Below are 7,954 nucleotides of genomic sequence, written 5' to 3'. Positions count from 1 at the left end.
TGATAATTTGACGCGTGTAAAGTCCTTCACTTCATTGATGGTCAATTAATACAACGCATGCAAATTGAGTGGACGTGAGGGCGGAAGAAAGACATTACTACTCCACTACGCGCATGCGAGTAGTTAAGTCATGGGTTGCTAGTAGTACTTCCATTGGTCTCCTTCGTATTTTGTGCCAATTTTTTAGAGTAACATAATATTTACGCATCTGAGCAGTGTAGTCTACTTGAAATTTATGTTCCACTAAACTCATCGGGAGCCGTTTCGGGCCTTGAAACCAAAAACCATCAATTAATCTTTACCTTGTTCCCATCACATTCGAAAGTACTAGTGCTACAATTAAGTGCAAGCCTGCTCACACCTACCAGTACGTACCAAACCTGAACGTGTTCCCACTATGTAGGTTTTAGTACTAGTGCTAGTACTTAGGTTATAAAAAGGGGAACTACCTAATTGAAAATTACTCTACCTTCCTCATCATAAGTCCTCCTTCTTCGTCCGTCCTTGCCATGGCTGGTGTGCAGAGCTCTAGGTCAAGAACTACTCGTAACAAGGGAGCGGCAACCAAGGCTCCGAAAAAAAGAGGGCTTGCCGCCATGCAGAGACCTCGAAAGATCTCTCACGGGCAGGCGATGGCTCCCAGGAGCGCCCTAGACGCGGAGGCGAACATGCCGAGCTGGCGGCGCTGGAGTCGTTATCCCTCGACAGCATGCCCGATCAGCTCAATAAGCACCTCAATAAGCAAAAGGAGTTCATCCACGGCTTGGTGGAGCTGCTGAAGGAGAGTCTCGACAACATGCCCGCTGATCTCAATGAGCAGGGGGAGTTGACCGCCGGCTTGGTGATGCTGCTAAAGAAGAGCATTGCCTCGGAGAAGAAGGCGACCGCAAAATCCTGCAACTTCAGGAGGACAAGGCAAAGCTCTGCCACGAGCTCGACCTGCTGAAGGAGGAGAACGCCTACTGGAAGAAGCTGCATGAGAATAGTAGTTCCTCGATGAAGATGTTGCAGGCCCTCGTCACAGAACAGAAGGAGGAGTTGGCGAAGCTCCGCATCGAGCACCCGACTGCTGTCAAGGTACGTAATGCGGCCATGGAATAGATGATGAAGGCTCGCGTCGAGAAATGCCGCGTCAGGGACACAATGATGAAGATGGCGGAGCAAACGCGCAAGGAGATGGAGGTCGTGGAGGCGATGAAGAAGCAGTTACGACTCCACGGCCAGCAACCCTTCATGTAGTGAGAGCAGCGCCCCAGACTTGTGTGTGCGTCTTCCTTCTTTTTGGGGGGTGATAATCCTCCTTCTTTTGCTCCTGTGTTTCTTATTTTGCTTCGGGTGTTTCGCCGCACGTGTCACCTTCTCTGCGAGGCATGAATAGAACAATGCTAAAAATGAGATGACTAGCAAATTAGATCATTCTTTATCGCCAATAGAACAATGCCTCTTGCTAGTAATATATAATAAGAGTAGAGAGTAGAGGATATGGCACTGGGCTGCCGTGTTTCGTGCTCCTCCGTCATACTCCAGTGGAAAACTTGAGTATACCGCACGGTTCTTTGCTCCTCCTCAGGTCGTCGGCACATTTATACGAGCAGCCAAATCACAAGGCCCCGCCTTCCGGCAGTAATGAGCCGTCAAATCACAAAGGCCCTCGCCTCTCGTGAAAAGGACCAAGCTAGACTGCCCCGCCCTCTAGCCTTTTAAAAAATGTATACATTTGTACAGTAGTAGTATCGATGGATTGCGCCATGGAGCAAAACTAACAAGATGTAATTAAAGAAAAAAGGTGGTACATGTAGAGAGCGCTCGTCGCCAAATTATGCATATACTATATGACACTACCCACTATGAAGGTACTAGTAACATAGACTAGTAACTAGTCTATGCTACTCTCCACTATGACCAGCCAAAGTCGAGGCGCGGATACCAACAAGGGCCTAGTTGTGTCTATACTTGGACAACTCACCCGACTGCATGCGCACCAGGCAGACGAAGCTTGTGTCGTGTTGGTGCCGTGTGCGGCCCGCACATTAACCAAAACCTCGCGCCTGCATCTTAGCCTCCGCATTTTAAACTTCTCAATCTCAAGGCCAAGGAGCAACGTGAAACCTATGATAGAGCCAATCGGATGGTTGAGAACACTACAATTCGTAGCTACAGATGCGTGTGTGAGAGAGGACGAGTGCGCGTGTGCACCTCTTCTCAGAGTACAACTGTATGTGGGTGGCATCGACCTAGGGAGCAGTGATGGTGCGTGCGAGAAGTCCCGAGAGATAAGTGTAATGCGTCTGAAAAAAAGACTAGTCTATAGCTCGCCACAAGGCTATTCCTGTCGAACGCCAAGCGTAAGATATGTATCCGACGGTGCCAGTTTTTGCACGTACACAGCAGTAGAAAAAGAACTAGTACCATGGCATATGCTACACCACGGCCGAGAAAACGTTCTAACGTTACACCATCCGAGAATAGTGCCGCACTTCGAAACTAGAACCATCAATAAATTTTTAGCGCGTCTCGTCACATTCCAAATTACTACTACTACCACGCTATATTTAATTGCAAACCAGTTCACACCGATCACAACCTAAACAGTTTCCCACTTAAGAGCGTATTAGCAGTACTCGGTTATAAATACTACTATGCTAAGATGACTGCACATTCCTCGGTTATAAATACTACTTGAAGACGTCCCGCGAGCTCCGATCCAGCAAAGCTTTGCCGGAGAGTTTCGTCAACACGACGTCGTGATGACAATGATGATGATGCTACCGACGCAGGGCTTCGCCTAAGCACCGCTACGATATGATCGAGGTGGATTGTGGTGGAGGGGGACACCGCACACGGCTGGGAGAGATCAACAGATCAACTTGTGTGTCTAGAGGTGCCCCCTTGCCTCCGTATATAAAGGAGCAAGGGGGAAGGCCGGCCGGCCCTATGGGGCACACCAGGAGGAGGAGTCCACCTCCTAGTAGGAGTAGGACTCCCCTCTTTCCTACTCCTACTAGGAGGGGGAAAGGAAGGGGAGAGGGAGAAGGAAAGGGGGCGCCGTCCCCCTCTCCTAGTCCAATTCGGACCAGAGGGGGACGGCACGCGGCCTGCCCTAGGCCAGCCCTCTCTCTCTCCACTAAGGCCCATAAGGCCCACTATTTCTCCCGGGGGGTTCCGATAACCCTCCGACACTCCAGTTTTCTCCGAAACCACCCGGAACACTTCCGGTGTGCGAATATAGTCGTCCAATATATCAATCTTTATGTCTCAACCATTTCGAGACTCCTCGTCATGTCCGTGATCATATCCGAGATCCGAACTACCTTCGGTACATCAAAACACAAAAACTCATAATACCGATCGTCACCGAACTTTAAGCGTGCGGAGCCTACGGGTTCGAGAACTATGTAGAAATGACCGAGACACGTCTCCGGTCAATAACCAATAGCGGAACCTGGATGCTCATATTAGCTCCCACATATTCTATGAAGATCTTTATCGGTCAAACTGCATAACAACATGCGTTGTTCCCTTTGTCATCGGCATGTTACTTGCCCGAGATTCGATCGTCGGTATCTCAATACCTAGTTCAATCTCGTTACCGGCAAGTCTCTTTACTCGTTCCATAATACATCATCCCGCAACTAACTCATTAGTTACAATACCTGCAAGGCTTATAGTGATGTGCATTACCGAGTGGGCCCAGAGAAACCTCTCCGATAATCGGAGTGACAAATCCTAATCTCGATATATGCCAACTCAACAAGTACCTTTGGAGACACCTTTAGAGCACCTTTATAATCACCCAGTTACGTTGTGACGTTTGGTAGCACACAAAGTGTTCCTCCGGTATTCGGGAGTTGCATAATCTCATAGTCATAGGAACATGTATAAGTCATGAAGAAAGCATACTAAACGATCAGGTGCTAAGCTAACGGAATGGGTCAAGTCAATCACATCATTCTCCTAATGATGTGATCCCGTTTATCAAATGACAACTCATGTCTATGGTTAGGAAACATAACCATCTTTGATCAACGAGCTAGTCAAGTAGAGGCATACTAGTGACACTCTGTTTGTCTAGGTATTCACACATGTATCAGGTTTCCGGTTAATACAATTCTAGCATGAATAATAAACATTTATCATGATGTAAGGAAATAAATAATAACTTTATTATTGCCTCTAGGGCATATTTCCTTTAGTCTCCCACTTGCACTAGAGTCAGTAATCTAGATTACACAGTAATAATTCTAACACCCATGGAGTCTTGGTGCTGATCATCTTTTGCTCGTGGAAGAGGCTTAGTCAACGGGTCTGCAACATTCAGATCCGTATGTATCTTGCAAATCTCTATGTCTCCCACCTGGACTTGATCCTGGATGGAGTTGAAGCGTCTCTTGATGTGCTTGGTTCTCTTGTGAAATCTGGATTCCTTTGCCAAGGCAATTGCACCAGTATTGTCACAAAAGATTTTCATTGGACCCGATGCACTAGGTATGACACCTAGATCGGATATGAACTCCTTCATCCAGACTCCTTCATTTGCTGCTTCCGAAGCAGCTATGTATTCCGCTTCACACGTAGATCCCGCCATGACGCTTTGTTTAGAACTGCTCCAACTGACAGCTCCACCGTTCAATATAAACACGTATCCGGTTTGCGATTTAGAATCGTCTAGATCAGTGTCAAAGCTTGCATCGACGTAACCATTTACGACGAGCTCTTTGTCACCTCCATAAACGAGAAACATATCCTCAGTCCTTTTCAGGTATTTCAGGATGTTCTTGACCGCTGTCCAGTGATCCACTCCTGGATTACTTTGGTACCTCCCTGCTAAACTAATAGCAAGGCACACATCAGGTCTGGTAAACAGCATTGCATACATGATAGAGCCTATGGCTGAAGCATAGGGAACATCTTTCATTTTCTCTCTATCTTCTGCAGTGGTCGGGCATTGAGTCTTACTCAACTTCACACCTTGTAACACAGGCAAGAACCCTTTCTTTGCCTGATCCATTTTGAACTTCTTCAAAACTTTGTCAAGGTATGTACTTTGTTAAAGTCCAATTAAGCGTCTTGATCTATCTCTATAGATGTTGATGCCCAATACGTAAGCAGCTTCACTGAGGTCTTTCATTGAAAAACTCTTATTCAAGTATCCTTTTATGCTATCCAGAAATTCTATATCATTTCCAATCAACAGTATGCCATCCACATAAAAGATTAGAAATGCTACAGAGCTCCCACTCACTTTCTTGTAAATATAGGCTTCTCCAAAAGTCTGTATAAAACCATATGCTTTGATCACACTATCAAAACGTTTATTCCAACTCCGAGAGGCTTGCACCAGTCCATAAATGGATCGCTGGAGCTTGCACACTTTGTTAGCACCCTTTGGATCGATAAAACCTTCAGGTTGCATCATATACAACTCTTCTTCTAGAAATCCATTCAGGAATGCAGTCTTTACATCCATTTGCCAAATTTCATAATCATAAAATGCGGCAATAGCTAACATGATTCGGACGGACTTAACCATTGCTACGGGTGAGAAGGTCTCATCGTAGTCAACTCCTTGAACTTGTCGAAAACCTTTCGCAACAAGTCGAGCTTTGTAGACAGAAATATTATCGTTAGCGTCTGTCTTCTTCTTGAAGATCCATTTATTCTCGATGGCTTGCCGATCATCGGGCAAGTCAACCAAAGTCCACACTTTGTTTTCATACATGGATCCCATCTCGGATTTCATGGCCGCAAGCCATTTTGTGGAATCTGGGCTCATCATCGCTTCCTCATAGTTTGTAGGTTCGTCATGGTCTAGTAACATGACCTCCAGAATAGCATTACCGTACCACTCTGGTGCGGATCTTACTCTGGTTGACCTACGAGGTTGGTAGTAACTTGATCTGAAGTTTCATGATCATCATCATTAGCTTCCTCATTAATTGGTGTAGATGTCACAGGAACCGGTTTCTGTGATGAACTACTTTCCAACAAGGGAGCAGGTACATTTACCTCATCAAGTTCTACTTTCCTCCCACTCACTTCTTTCGAGAGAAACGCCTTCTCTAGAAAGGATCCATTCTTAGCAACAAAAGTCTTGCCTTCGGATCTGTGATAGAAGGTATACCCAACTGTCTCTTTTGGGTATCCTATGAAGACACATTTCTCCAATTTAGGTTCGAGCTTATCAGGTTGAAGCTTTTTCACATAAGCATCGCAGCCCCAAACTTTAAGAAACGACAACCTTGGTTTCTTGCCAAACCACAGTTCATAAGGAGTCGTCTCAACAGATTTAGTTGGTGCCCTATTTAACATGAATGCAGCTGTCTCTAAAGCATAACCCCAAAACGATAGCGGTAAATCTGTAAGAGACATCATAGATCGCACCATATCTAGTAAAGTACGATTACGACGTTCGGACACACCATTACGCTGTGGTGTTCCAGGTGGCGTGAGTTGCGAAAGTATTCCGCATTGTTTCAAATGAAGACTAAACTCGTAACTCAAATATTCTCCTCCACCATCAGATCGTAGAAACTCTATTTTATTGTTACGATGATTTTTCACTTCACTCCGAAATTCTTTGAACCTTTCAAATGTTTCAGACTTATGTTTCATCAAGTAGATATACCCATATCTGCTCAAATCATTTGTGAAGGTGAGAAAATAACGATATCCGCCGCGAGCATCAACATTCATCGGACCACATACATCAGTATGTATGATCTCCAACAAATCTGTTGCACACTCCATTCTTCCAGAGAACGGCGTTTTAGTCATCTTTCCCATGAGGCATGGTTCGCAAGTACCAAGTGATTCCAAAAGTCCATTAGAATGGAGTTTCTTCATGCTCTTTACACCAATATGACCCAAACGGCAGTGCCACAAATAAGTTAAACTATCATTATCAACTATGCATCTTTTAGCTTTGATACTATGAATATGTGTATCTCCACTATCGAGATTCAAAAAGAATAGACCACTCTTCAAGGGTGCATGACCATAAAAGATATTACTCATATAAATAGAACAACCATTATTCTCTGATTTAAATGAATAACCGTCTCGCATCAAACAAGATCCAGATATAATGTTCATGCTTAACGCTGGCACCAAATAAAAATTATCCAGGTCTAATACTAACCCTGAAGGTAGATGTAGAGGTAGCGTGCCGACTGCGATTACATCAACTTTGGAACCATTTCCCACGCGCAGCGTCACCTCCTCCTTTGCGAATCTTTGCTTAATCCGTAGTCCCTATTTCGAGTTGCAAAATTTAGCAACAGAACCAGTATCAAATACCCAGGCACTACTGCGAGAATTAGTAAGGGACACATCAATAACATGTATATCACATATACCTTTGTTCACCTTGCCATCCTTGTTATCCGCCAAATACTTGGGGCAGTTCCGCTTCCAGTGACCAGTCTGCTTGCAGTAGAAGCACTCAGTCTCAGGCTTGGGTCCAGACTTGGGTTTCTTCTCCTGAACAGCAACTTGTTTGCCGTTCTTCTTGAAGTTCCCATTCTTCTTCCATTTACCCTTTTTCTTGAAACTGCTGGTCTTGTTGACCATCAACACTTGATGCTCCTTCTTGATTTCTACCTCCGCAACCTTTAGCATTGCGAAGAGCTCAGGAATCGTCTTATCCATCCCTTGCATGTTATAGTTCATCACGAAGCTCTTGTAGCTTGGTGGCAGTGATTGAAGAATTCTGTCAATAACACTATCATCCGGAAGATTAACTCCCAATTGAATTAAGTGATTGTTATACCAAGACATTCTGAGTATATGCTCACTGACAGAACTATTCTCCTCCATCTTGCAGCTGTAGAACTTATTGGAGACTTCATATCTCTCAATCCGGGCATTTGCTTGAAATATTAACTTCAACTCCTGGAACATCTCATATGCTCCATGACGTTCAAAACGTCGTTGAAGTCCCGGTTTTAAGTCGTAA

Source organism: Triticum aestivum, chromosome 7D (genome assembly GCF_018294505.1).
Source record: "Triticum aestivum cultivar Chinese Spring chromosome 7D, IWGSC CS RefSeq v2.1, whole genome shotgun sequence".
NCBI classification, from domain to species: Eukaryota; Viridiplantae; Streptophyta; class Magnoliopsida; order Poales; family Poaceae; genus Triticum; species Triticum aestivum.
This window is presented reverse-complemented; position numbering follows the sequence as displayed.